The sequence below is a fragment of the Pagrus major genome, chromosome 11, assembly GCF_040436345.1.
Source record: "Pagrus major chromosome 11, Pma_NU_1.0".
Lineage (NCBI taxonomy): Eukaryota > Metazoa > Chordata > Actinopteri > Spariformes > Sparidae > Pagrus > Pagrus major.
Genome location: NC_133225.1, coordinates 3,999,219 through 4,013,837, shown reverse-complemented (window position 1 = coordinate 4,013,837; position 14,619 = coordinate 3,999,219). Strand labels below are relative to the sequence as shown.

The 14,619-nt window shown below is 40.4% G+C and overlaps 1 protein-coding gene across 1 annotated transcript in view; it reads right to left on the bottom strand.

The window, feature by feature from the left end:
* The window catches only part of LOC141004351 (inactive N-acetylated-alpha-linked acidic dipeptidase-like protein 2), a 438,618-nt gene that overhangs the window by 72,579 nt on the left and 351,420 nt on the right, over positions 1-14,619 (bottom strand). The window lies entirely within an intron of this gene.

The following is a 14,619-nucleotide window of genomic DNA, read 5'->3' as shown; positions in this document are numbered from 1 at the left end:
TCTGTTTGTTCTATTCTATTCTGAGCGTGGTGTGACCTGTCAAGCTTTTGACAGAAACAACAGTAAATGCTCTCAAGGCCACCGAGCTGCCAGGACGTTTTGTTCTGCTTTGAAATACACACATATATGCTGTACACACACACACACACACACACACACACACACACACACACACACACACACACACACAAAGTCATGTAACTATGCCTGCACACTCCCAAAAACTACCTCATTTTAACCTCAGCATACTTTGTAATGTCCAGAAACAAAGCACCTCTTATTGTGACTTCAAAGTCATTGCCCTGCCTTTGTAGACAAATTGTTATTTTTTAAGGGAGTCAAATTAAGTAGCAGACAGAATATCAGGGGTTCATACACTCAAATATATCCTCTGTGCAGCTTAGAAATCAAGAAATATCTGAGTTTCAGACACACTGTGGAGTAACATTTTTATCTGGCATTGTAGGTTGAGCCCCACTGATGAACCCAATAATAATGTATTTATCTATTTCTTATATGCAGGTTTATAATGTGGGCTTTGTTGATTTCATGTTTAAAGGTTAACTGTACGAGATTTAGACCATTAATATAGCAGCAAACTTCCAAATCTGTGATGTAAAGATATAGTGGCATACTGACGTCTACAGAGAATGAGGTCACTCTCTGTGTGTGTTGAAATTTGGGCTTCTCGCATGTTTGTGAATGTCAATCTTGTCCGTCTTCCCCCATCCATTTTCAATAAAGTGGCCCTGTAAGAAACTTTCTCATATTACACCAAAACAGTACACTGAAATAGCATATTTATTGAACAGGCTACGCAGCAATAGATTCATGATTCATATTTAATCAGCGCTGCCAAGTTCGACAGTTTGATCAGAGTCTTGTGAGCTCTGTTTTGACTATCTGTCAAGAAATTTTCTCATAATGTTCAACAGTACAAAATATTTTCCTAAATGAGAAATAGCAAGAAAATGCACAAAAAAAAGTTCAATCCATATTTGATCAGCACGCCTGGAGTTTTGTGAGCAGTCTGTGTTCTGATATGGCTTAATATTTTTTTCCTGCTGTATTGGGGTGGGGGTATTTATTGTGGTTTGCGGTCCTGTACATGTATATGTACTGGGGTCTTTTGTAAAATTAAGGTTTTTCTTTGCTTTCTGGCCGTATGAATACAAGTAAACAGCATTTTAGGTAACTGAAAAGGGACATTTTGGTTGGTACCTTCCATGGTGAAGATATTCAGACACTCAGTTGTCAGTGGACAGGCAGAAACTGAAATTTGTGGAAATGATGTAACAGACCCCCATGTTTTATCACTGTATGGAGCATCGTTGACAAATGTGAACTTGGAGTATGAGTTATGATATCTCACTACTGGAGTTTTTTAGGTTGACAGCATGGATGTTGTAGTGTTTGTATTTAGAAAGACACAATGGGCATTGATTACACAATGATGGCCCAGAGGCTGGGCGTGGCTCTCCTGCTGGCTGAAGCTTCCCACTCTCACACACCTGCAGCGCATCTGATCACCAGCACCAGTTTAAATACCCTGGTCTTCTCTCTGCTCACTGCCAGATTATTTCGTCTCTCTGGTGTGGCACACGTCCTCTTCGTTTGTGCTTTATTCAGTGAAACTCGTCTCAACTGCTATATTGTTAACTCCTCGACCTCTCCAGTGATCGACTAAGCTACCAGCTTCCAGCTTCCTGGCCACCTTACCACCCAGCCTCCAGCACCTCTGCAACCAGCCTGCACTCTACTGCCGTGCCTCGGTGTTATTCCCTCCAGAGCCTCCACCTATAGCCTCCCTTTAACCACCTCCCTTTCTTGGTTTTACACTTTTGGGTCCAACCAAACTATCTGGTACTAACCATAACAAGGGGAAGACAATGCATATGGTAATTATACTATAATTAAGGTACGGTAACTGTTATGCAACTACAACAGTTAAGGTGATGGAAAGATATTTTTTACAGATAATAAAAAGATGAACATAATTGTGTTTCTGTGACAACACAAACGTTCTTGTCAGTTGTGCTAAATCCCTTTACATACAAACAACATTGGTTTTAAACCATCAGGTGCTTAATCCTGCTAATATTGTGCAGGCTTTTTATAGAAAAAATATATTTGACTCATTGATTGTTGTTTGATATTTTACATTTTTAATTTCTGTTGGGAAGATTAAGAAAAAGATAATCACTGATGTCAGAAAACACAAAGTATCCTGGAAGCAATGGGTGTTGCTACAAGTGTAGTGTAGTGTCTGTGTGTTTCTTATACCTCCTGAGCTCTGAGTGACAGGACAGGATGGGACAGGACCAGATGCTTCCCTTTAAGTATATGTGGAAAGGGGACAACGTAGAGGTCTCATGTCCAAGATAACAACACATTAGTCCTGCAGTGTGTGTCAGAGAATAGCTAAAGGTTGATTCAATGTATGCCTTTCCATCTAAGGATAGAGAGAGGTTCAGGGTTGATTCAATGTATACATGTCCATTTAAGTATAGAGAGACTAACATCAATATAGTCACGCACACACCTCCACGTACACATATTCCCTTGAGAGAGAGATGTTATGCAGACCCATCCTTTTCCAACAGGGTAGAGGGGCCTCAGTTCCCCAAAAGTAAACAATTAGAGAAACAGGCGGGCCTGAGCGAATGGACTATAAAAAAGGACCCGCACACCAGAGAACGTGGGTGAATTTGGTTGATCTCCTAAGACTGAGGGTCCGAGAGGAGTTCTGATAGAGCAGAGGGCAAAGCACTTTGGGCATCACTTTGCCGAGATTTGAGAATACCAGGGAGTGGCCACACTCTGGTTCGGACGCTGGCTTGAGATCTGTTTCAATAAAGATTGCTCTATCATATCCACCCAGCCTTGCCTCCGCAGAATTTCTTTTATCAACATACTACATGCCGACACCTTTGGAGGACGACAGCCCATACACTTCAGTAGAAATGTATATGTCAGCACATTTCAAATGTATGTTCTGTGTTGTGCGTTTGACAGCTGGAGAAAATTGTCCATGAGCCTCCTCAGAATTGAGTTTCAGTGAAGCAGCGGTGATTAGTAGGGTGTTGTACATCAAACTGATGCCCAGAAGTTTGTGTGAGTGTGAAAGATTCTTTCAGGTTACTGGAGGAACATGTTTAAAATTCAAAGGAAATGGTTTAATGCTTCAGCAAGGAAAGGCTACTAAAATGTTGAATGCACCTTATCAGCAATCTCAATCAGTCAATATGGCAGACGCAGAGTTGGCACACATGGGAAATGGAGGTTTTGCTTAATAATTCACATATTTACGCATTTCAAGATGGCACAAGCAGAAAGTTTTATGAAGCCTTTTTGTGCGCTGCCTCTGAATAAATATGTGAATTATTGAGCGCAACAGCTGCCTCAAAATATGCCCCTGTTGTGGATGTCAAGCTGAATATGAGCGGCGCTCCCCAAAAAGAAGCCTCACCGCCTACGCTCTGAAGAGAAGAATTAAAATCAAACACATCTGTGGTGCATTCTCACAAACCATGGCTTCAAGTGCTATTTGAACCCAAGAGGATTCTGCAGCTGTCAGTCTGTGTGGTCAAGCTGTTTCTCTGCAACTACTCATGGTGATGATTTAAAATCGAGATGGAGAACACAAATGTGTTTAAATGATGAGTGTTGGGCCCTTTTTAAATATTTCTTTCATTACTCAAGCTGGATGCTTTTGCTCATTTAATATTTAGTTTTTGGCTGCATTTAATGAAAACCATTTCCCATAAGCACCATGTTGTCCATGGGTGAGACAAGACTTTTTCTGAATTCTGTTCTTAGCTTTGTCAAAATTTGAACTTGTAAGTGCTGTAGTAATCATTCATCTTGGGAAATGGATAGTAAACACCTGGAACACACATTCAGTGAGCTTGATCGACCTTCAACGCTGCTAGTTTTTTTTTTATGTCACGTTGACATTATATGCTACAGACAAAAATGTTGCTAAATGTAAGAACACCTGATGATTCTCCTACCGCAGTATGGTACAGTCCCATTAGCCATGGATAATTGGTGCTACGCAGCAGACCAAATCAAGCACCCTGTTCAGTACTTCACAGGGCCAGGATGAAGGGTTTTTGGAGAGCTAAAGCCTTAAAACAAAGAGAGAAGGCCCGGATCAAAGATACCAGAGTTTCATTCACTTTGTACTTAGAGCCCTTTGTAGCGCTTACCTACCCCTCACTTCATGTCTCACAGCACAGACCCTCTCTGTGCCTTCATCTTTCTTGCTCTTCCAGTCCTTTCTTTTGCTGGGTATTTTAATGAGCATAATTTGACAAAAAAAAAATAAAAATACAATCATGGATATCAAATCAATCAATGATTTGATGAATGATCAAATTGGAAGAGCTGAATGGAAATGTAAATTTTTTTTGCATGCCGTGGAAGGAAAGGTTTATACTAATGAGGGCTAGGAAATAAGCACAAGTGACTATGCAGCCACAGATCCTGAGTTTACCACAAAAGGTGTTTTGTCCTACGCTGCCTGGCTGTGTGGAGTTTGCAAGTTCTCCTTGTGGTTGCATCGACTTCCTCTGGGTGCCATGGGTTCCCGCCACAGTCAGAAGACACACAGTTGAAGCAAACTAGAGACTCTAAACTGTCTGTAGGTGTATAAAAGTATGCAGCTTATCCAATGTTTGTTGAGATAGGATGGTGGATAGATGAATTTAATGTGCTGTGAAAGATCTGTTGGATCACATTGGCAGTTGTGGGTGTAGGCGTTCCCTGAGAAATGTTCCTTGACAGCCAAGCTTCTCCATCCTTATTCATTACTGCTCTTGAAGCATGTGCTGTATGCAATTAATTGCTTCCTCCTCTCTTAGCATCTTTTGTTGACTTTCCCTCGATTTGAATGATACACTTGAGTCTTGTGCTCTGCCAAATGCCTCTGTAGCTACAGGTCCGACACAGAGAGACTAAGACAAAGCATGGTCTCGACCCGTGGTCAATTTCCCAATAAATACAAACTACATTTTCAAAATAAAGGCACCAAAACTACTTGGTTAGGTTTGAAAAAGATCATGGGTTCCCTTAAAGTAACTGGTAACTGGCTGTTTGCTGCACACAAGACTCAAACTCTGGTTGCTTCAGATAAATAATCCACCTAACCATCCCCATCCCCAAATGTAGACTTTTTGAATTGGATATGTCCAATTTTTGTTCCTGTCATCATTGCCCCCCCTGCTGGTACTATACCTTTATTACCCATCACCCTCACCTGCTTACCTCCAGTGGATCAAGGGTCTATTACACGCTTTGGTGTGCAAACATGGTAAAAATTGCCTTTTTATACAGACGCAGACCAACGTTCATTTGGAGTCATATTTCTGGTAACTCTTTGGCCGTGCCATTACAAGCAAGAAGGAAGAAATATAGAGAAATAGAAATATCTTAGTCCATGTTATGCACATCATCCTTCTTAATAATGGCAACACCATCAGTTGAAGCTGATGTTTAAATTTAGCTAACTATAAATTAGGTTGATTTGAAAGTACCTGATAATAACACATAGTCTTTCACAAAGTGTCGTGAATGTCCAAATATGTTGTTGAAATATTAATTTGATGATAACAAATATTTTTTGAGGTAAAAATTTAAGGTAACATTTAATCCACAGTTAATTTACACCTCACAGATACAATTGTTAAGATCCAATGGTTCACATGAGATACCAACAAAAAAACTACAATATCTGAAAAACTATTAAAGTTAAATTAGAAATGTATGATGTCTTTCTGATACACATAAGTGCCTCTTCAGCATGAAGGACAGTGACAACAGCTTTGGACCAAAGAAGATATAACTCATCAATCAATATCGTTTGCTTTCGAAACCAGATGACCATGGGGAATTTCTTTAGAAATGTTTACCTGTACTTACCTTCTAACCAGAACTATAATCACTTTTTCGATCCAGAGCTTACAATCAATGTAAACCCTCATCCTGCATTGATACAAGCATCACCCATTCACCATGAAAACCTTGGTTCCAGTCTTTATGTGTCCATCCCTGCCAGCTGTATTGTGCTGTCCTCTGAGCTTCACTGTTCATAGTACAGCACAAGTAGTTTTTCTCTGTGTTATAGTTCTATACCTTATTGCCACAGCCTGCCTTGCAGCCTTGTATATAGGCAATAACATGGAGTGTTTTGAGTGCTTGTGGGCAGAGATCAGTATTTTTGAGTGTTATGACGCCCAGTCTCACTTCATCGTCAAAGCTTCTACAGTGAACTAGCTGATCAGTGTCCTGGACCTCAGCTAGGCAACTGGAATTTAGTAGACTACGGGAATTTAAACAGGTTAACAACCTTATTTCTGTTGCATTTGATTTCCCCCAGTCTGTCTCCATTTTTTAAGTCATGTCTTTGTTCAATTGCCACAGGGGTAGTTTCTCAGTTAAACCAGACCCAAGAGGGTCTGTTCAAGCTCAGGAGATGTAATGGCTCTGAATTTATTGCATAGATTAGGTTTTTTTTTTTTTTTTTTTACCAAGAAATAAGAGTCTGTTAAATGTTAGGTTAGAAATGGATCCGTTTTCAGGATTTCACTTTTCAGTGTTCTCAACAGTGTCGGTCTGAAGTTAAAGTGCTGGTACAAATACTGAGTATTGACTCTTTTCAGTAGATCAGGGGCTGTATTCATTGTTTAATTGATAATAGTAAACAGAGATGGAATGCTTCTTAGTACATTGACTCAAGTACTGTAATTAGGTACACATTTAAGGTACCTGAGCATTTCCATTTTATGCAACTTCATTCTTTTATTTCATAATATTTTTGAGGAAAATATTCTGTTTTTTAACCCCACTACTGCCTGACACTGTGGAGCTCGGCCGACTAGCTAACAACCCCCGCTGGCACCGTGGAGCTTCGCAACTCCAAAAAATATTGGGGCACATTTACGATTTTCCATTAATAATGTCCGTATTTGAAATCTTAACAGTTGATTTCTGTTAAAAAATCTCAGAAGTGAACTTTGTGATGAAATAACACATGAAAACGTTTAAGTGTTGTTTGCCGCTTGTTTAGCAGCTTTCTGTCCCTCGCTTGAATGCCAAAATTAATTCTGGGATATTTGCGCTGGAAAGTTCACGCAAGATTCAAACTGATGCATCCGAACACTTCTGGGTATTTAAATGTTCTTGGCGAGATGCTAAGCTGTGTATTGGGACAGAACTTGGGCCACAAAAGATGAGGTTTCACAAGGACACCAGAACAGAAAAGAAGGCCTATTGAGAAAGGCCCATCATGTTTCATGAGTGAACTTGCTCACTAGGCTTGAGTCTGTGTCAGGAAATGTGAAATAAAACATTAATCGATCTTACTATCTCCAAACATTGGAGCGTGAGAAACTAATTAGATTTAAGAGGATTTCATTACAAAAATCGATATTTCATAAACTGCGTCACAGATTTTATACATGACACAAGGTCAGATATTGACTTGTCAAGTATATTGTATCTGGCATCAGCTACCATCAGCAGCTGATATTTTACCTCATGACAAAACAAATTATCAGTCATTGATGTGGAAATTCTACATTTACTGGATAATTGTAATGGATGGACATTACCTCTACCTACCTCTATTCTACCTCTAATCTACCTCTATTTATGTATTTATTGCAGTTGGTGGTTGCTTAATGTGCACTTAATGAACTCTCAAACAATCTGGGGATTATTATGCTGAGTCTGAGATCATCAGCGCTGCAAACTGTATTTCACCGTGTGTCTAAATAGCATATCGTCTTTAGTGTTACCGGATTTCGACTTGTTGGTGAGTTGACTGACTTGATCTTTACTAAATGGCATTCAAATATGAATCAAAAGTTAAACACTAATGCAACTTTTGCAGTCTAGATGACTTAGGAATCCTCTGGACTGCTCTAACTTCTCCTTGAGTTACAAACTAGTTTTTGCAGTTTAAAAACTAAGGTGTCCTAACCTTAGGACCTATTTTTTCTACAGACTCCACAGTTTAGAGTCTCCTACAGTTAGGAGGAACTTCTAGCCTGAAGATGTTTTTTGAATACCACCTCAGATCTATATTTGGATAAAACCATCTTTGTGTCATCAACACACGAAACAGAATGACACCTCCCTAGCTTCTTAGTGGGATTATGCACTTCATCTCTTTCGCAAGCTGTTTTCAGCCCAACTATGGGAGAGGTATTAATTATTGTACTACGCTTCAACTATCAAAAGTATTCACATGACTCCCTCCCTTCCCCAAATGATGTAATATCATGCTTGACCTCTAGATTGAAAAGACAAGTAACCCATATAATGTCTTTGATACTTTCCCATGATTTCTGGTAATAATACTGTGACTTTTGGGGCCTCAAAGAGAGGTCAAGGAACAATTAATTGGCTGAGGGATTTATTACCCAAAAATTACTCTTATCCTTAATCTTTGAACAAAGTGCAGCAAGGGCTCCTTGAAAAGACTCTGTAGATTTTATCCACTCTGTAAACCCCTCACATTATTAAATCTAACCTAAAAGACTGTACAGGCTCTATGAGGCATACTTTTGACAATGTGATGCGAGCGGTGTCTGAAATCATTAATGTATTGCTTATAGGCTAGACAGTATAGAGAGGCCTCGTGACAACTGATGAAAGTAAGAGCTGAGAGAACAGGGAGGTGAAGACACTTCAAATCCAGCATGAAAGAAATCCACAGCACTATTCTTCACAGCACTACAGTATGTGAAACACTGTATTGTTCAGGAAAGAATACACTTGTGTATATTTGAAGGTGTATTTTGACAGGTTTTTAAAGGTTAACAAGACGATGGCAGAAATTGGTGAGGATTTTCAAATCACAGAGCTTTTCTCATTTTAGACGAAGTATGAATTAAATTAATTTAAAGGACAGATATATTTGGACACAGTTGTCTAAATACTGCTGTGTACTTTTGGTAATTTTTTCATGGTTTGAGTTAGGCCTCTTAGCTCCTATCAAGGGAAACAGATGTATTAATGTATCAACCCAGTCTCATGGCATGCCATAGATCTGCCAATCCACTATACAACAGCTTGTGAGTACCACTGTTTGCCTGGCCTAGGCATGAGAAGTATACGCATATATGGTGCAGTACCAGCAGGAGGTGATAATGATGGGAGTAAAGCGCTAACATAGCATGAAGAGCCAGAAAGTCAGCATTTGGAGGAGGTCTGGGTTGGTCAGTTCGCTATTTTAAGCAAAACCATGATGTTTTCCGAAACCTAACCAAGTAGTTTTGGTGCCTTTATTTTGGAGGTGACACAGTAGTCTAGTGGGTCCATTACACGGTTTGGTTGTTATATGTATACCTACACACATCAGAAGGCTATTTGCACAACTTCGGCTTAGTATTCAATGCATTCACCCCCCACCCAATGAAACTGATTGGCAAACAAAGCACTCTAGGCTTGAGTACCTTGAGAAAAAGGAGGCAGAGACACACACCCCTGTCTACATCAGTGGAGCTGAGGTGGAGCAGGTGAACAGTTTTAAGTTCCAGGGAATCAACATCACGGAGAACCTGTTATGGACGAAAGCTCAAAAATGACTGTTTCTTTTTAAGGGAACCTAAGAAGGCTAACTTCCCATGCCATCTTCTTGCAACTTTAATTACGCACAAATAGAAAAGAAAGCAGACTGACTGGAAACATCACAAACTGGCATGGTTTGTGCACAGCCCAGGACAGGAAGACTCTGCAGTGGGTGATAAATACCGCCAAGAGCATCATTGGTACACATCTACTGAGCATCAGTGACAACGGTGAGGTGAGGTGTCTGCACAGAGCCCAAAGGAAACTAAAAGAAAACACCCACCCGGGCACAATCTGTTCACCCTGCCTCCATCTGGCGAAAGATAAGGAAGTATCTGCTGCCGTTCCACCAGACTACAGAGCAGCTTCACTCCTCCAGCTGTGACACTCCGGATCTCATTGTCCACACCATAAATACGCGACAGGTAACTGAAATTGCACATACTTTCTAGGTGTATACAGTAGATGTATAGATATATATGTGTAAAAGTAACTGTATATATTGTTTTCACCCATATTTGTTGGTTGGTTGGTTTGTCAGTAGGATTGCACAACAACTACTGAACAGATTTCTACAAAACTTGGATGGACATAGGGCATTTTTCTACAATAACACATGGATCTTGATTAAAAGAAAAATCAGGTGTATTTAGGTGACTGGTATCTACAGTATGAATGAAAAGATACAGTGATCTTATATTATGGTCAAGCAGAGCTATAGAGTTTGATATTGGATTAGGCTTGATTAAATTAAGGGGGACTCTTGGGCTTTAGCGGATGCATGCGCACTACTGAGCACCATTCTAGTTGTATTTTATTCATTTATGTGTGTAAAGTAGCATTAAGGGCCGACAGCTTACACTACATTGTGCAACCCTGTGTAAAATGCCAAATAAACGAACTCTTGATACCTTGATGTGAATCATATGCGTTATATTAGTTATATCAGCGATGGATAACACCACCACATTATGTATAGTGAGGCAGCCAAAATCTCAAACACATGAGAGAGATGAAAGCAGCGACAGAGGAGACAGAGAGAGCTAACGAGGGGCTGGAAAGGGAGACGGAGCAGAGAACAGAAACAGGGGAGAGGGATGAAACAGAGGGAATGAATAAAGAAACCAAAAATCCTTGAGAGTGTTTCGAGGTTAATGTGGTGAGTTTGTGTGAAGTAAACACCCAGACAGTCATACACTTTTATCGCTCCAGGAAAAACAAAACGAGTGCGAAGCAGCGAAAGGAGCTGCACTGTCAAGCTTAGTTCCACCTCAGTTGGATTGTCATTGATTTTTTTTTTTCTCTCTTTCTCTTCCTCAGTCTCCCCTCTGTCTATCTTTTTCTCTTTCTCCCTGTCTTTTCTAGGTGCTGGATGTAATTGGATTCCCTCACTGTAAAACTGTGGGTTTAAAGTCTGGAGGGGGAGGAGAGGTGTATAGTGCAGTTCGACAACCGGTCGTACTTGTTTAAAAGTCCACCCTGCCAATGAACATTTGCGGCAAACCATCTCTACCTGTGTCTAACCGCTACTGTAGAGATAAGGCTGGCATTCATTGTTTGAAAACAGTATGTGTATATACATACTGACACACCTGAATCTTTTTACTTCTGATTCAGACTACAATCACAGATACTCATAAATCTCCTGCATTAGCTGTATTTTTATGTGTTAAAACTTGGAATTGATCTCATAACAGCGGATCAGTGTTGTCATAGCATCATTTGATCACGAATACTGGAGGATCAGCAGAAACAGCGAGCGAAACAGCAGTGCTGTTTCTAATCGTGACACCTTTGAAACAAAATCAGAGAAACGCAGTAGACCAGAGTTGGAACACCCATTCTAGTTGTCCTCCATGACTCCATGTTGGGTTTACAACTTTCTCCTCTAAAATGTGTGAACGAACACAATTTTTTTCCATCCATCCATTTATTAGGTATACCTGTTTATCCTTGAGGGTCGCAGGGGTGCTAGAGCCAATTCCAGCTGTCACTGGACGACATTTGCACCTATTCTGAGCTGTGTGTCTGTTGACCTGGTGAATTAAAGTCCAACATTTCCTCTCCTCGTAGCTCTGTTTTGTTCTCTACAAACTCCTGAGGGAAATATCTGTCTCTTTAGCTGCTACACGCTCCACTATGTGCAACTGGCTAGTTGCTAAATTTGGCTGTCTGCTGTTTGATGCTGATGCAAACACCAGGTAGAACAGCTACCTGGAAACATGGCTGATGAGAGCAGTGAGTGTTAACCCAAAAAAATAAAGTTGTGGGTCTTAAAGTCTAAACCATTAAGTTGGGTTGGTGTATGCACATATTTATTTCTTTAAAACTTGATGGCATTACATCTGTAGTTATCGTGCAATCCATTACTGTACAAAATCATATCAATCTCCTGGACTTTTAAGTTTTCCCCAAAACCTTCATACACTTTTCAATTGCAGTATCAAAATAACCAATTTAGTTGATCCTCTAGCCTTCACACAGGTATGTGCTCTGAGTTTGAGTTTGAAATGTACCAAACCAGAATATTAAACCACAACATAAGGAGCACAAACAGACCTGACATTCAAAATGTAAAGGTACCCTCTAACAGAATACTCTCATGCACGCTGAAACAAAAACTTAAAAATTCAGCAGAGAGTTACCCTGGGTGGTAATGATTAATTAGACATGTAGCCTAAGGCAAAGCACAACAAAAAAAACAACTGCTAGATTTCATCATATTTTTCATCAGTGCTCAAGGACACACATGGTCAAATTGACAGACAAAAGAGATGGGCAGATTGCAGGGAGAGATTGCCAAACTATGGCCAAAGCTTTATGGGTGAGTGTGGAGAAAGTGTGGGCGGCGCCAGCGGGGGTCAAAGCACAAACACAGCGACGGGCAGTGTGTTGAAAATCTTTAATCTTTGGATGAAACGAGTGGGGGAAGCTTTGTTTCATTGTGTTTAGTGCTCTTGTGATAGGTTTGTTGGCGTGAATGGGGGAGTGAGAAGTGAGTGTTGAAAACTATTAAGTTTAACATGAACTAGGTGTCATTTGACAGGTTAATGAGGTCATTGTTTTCATCCCCCTCAAGGCATGTAGTAAACATTAATTGGAGAATTGCCTTTAATAGCCTGTAATGATAAGACAATCCTTCCCTCCTGCTGTGTGATCATAAACTCATCCTAAACAAAGCTGGCAGTTTGTGGAACTCACTTGTCTTTTGCGCTGATTAGTAAAGAAATGACTTATATTTAGCCTCTTCCTTTCCCTGGCAATCCACTCAGTTTGATTTGTTCTGACTGCAAGGCAAGCAATGATGGATCTCATATCGAATCATTTATGTACTGAGACAGACAAGAGCCATACACATAAATAATTGTATCATCGCTGCCTCTCAGCAATATAAAGTGTTAGACCCATTTACTTACTGCAACACTGATAGGAGAAGCAAGGTCAGTGGGTTAACAGCAATCTTGGGTTTTCCAGTATCACAGAGCTGACTCACTTTTAATCTAGGTAAATCACCAACGTAGCTCGTGCTGCATTACCTGCTCAGGAGCAAGCAGCTTCAGAGTAACGTATCAAAACGTGTCTTTAGCCTGACCACTAGCCAAGGCGTAATATTAGACAGATTCCCCTTTAAAATTATTCCTTGCCAGTTTTCCTTTTGTATCAAGCAGCAAAAAAAGTTGCAGCGGGACATGTTAGAAGGACTCGCCATTGTACGTCCACTGAAGTGACCATTGCATATGTGCACATCACGATGCTGAAACGATATGTCGCGTAGCATCACTCTCCGGTGTGTTATTTTGACAAATAGAAGTTTAAAAATCAGTTTTGCTCTCAAGGATGTTAAAAACATGTGAGGCTCAATATCTCAAAGCCATTCAGAACACAGTCTATCGCTTGACCTTGGACTCATACCTGTTCTCTTTTATACCTACAAATAAAATGTTTTCATTTTTGTCTGACCCTTTTTGCCCACTTAAAAGACAAAAATTACAAGATCACATTTTGATCCAAACCTGCCAGACCTTGTTTCCCTCTGACCGATGGTTTACTATCCTCAAATATTGACTAAAATGTGAAAGTCAACGGTGAAAGCATGAATGAATAGGCAGTGTGTGAAGCTGAACCCTTAAATGCACCTGAGTCCAGAGTTCAGATCTGAAACCAAATACTACATAGAGATGGTTTCTTCTTTTGAAATAAGTGACTTTTGCTTTAACTTTAGATTCCCTCACTGACTTTTCTCTCTCCCTGCCTCCCTCTCTTCTATTTGGCAGCATTTTCTCATCATCTCATTCTTCTTCATCTCTAATTCCCCCACAGTTTCTTCATTTATCCTTCATTGTCTCTTATTCGGCTTCTCTCCCTCAGTCTCCTCTTCTGTGGCAGTCGTATTACTGCATCGGGATCCAGGGGAGTTTGTGGCTGATTAGGCAGCAGAAACAAGTAAAGCCTGGTTAATGGTCTCTATTTTTCTCAACACAAACTTGCTCTGAAGGCATGACAACATGCACGCCCGAAAACACACACACACAATCACAGGATGCACTACATGGTAAAAAGTATGTGGACAGTCAACTGTTACAGCAAACTCTCTTTTGGGAATGCTTTCTACAAGATTTTGGCTGCAGGAATTTGCTCCCGTTCAGCCATAACAGCATCACCAGCCAGCCTGACTATAAACAGCCCCTGTGTTAAAACAGTGCAAAGGGCTGCATTGGTGGGGACCATGCGAATATAATGCAGCAACAATTCTCTAAAGTTATAAGGCTTATGAGACGCCAAAATACAACAGTGTAACACCTGTAACCTGTACAGTCTATTGCAATTCAATACAAGAGAAATTGAGAGCTGCTTCTGGGTTGTTGTTGCTGAGATGTGCCATGGTGCAGCCAGTGGAAACCTGAACATTGTCTAAAACGGTCATGATCTGCTCCGGCTACCGTATCGCGGCCTTAACGCGGCCATGATGGGCCTGGTGAAATTCAACAGGAATGTATGCTCGCTTCATAACCCTTGATAGCCAGTGTGGTTCTTCGGTCTGAA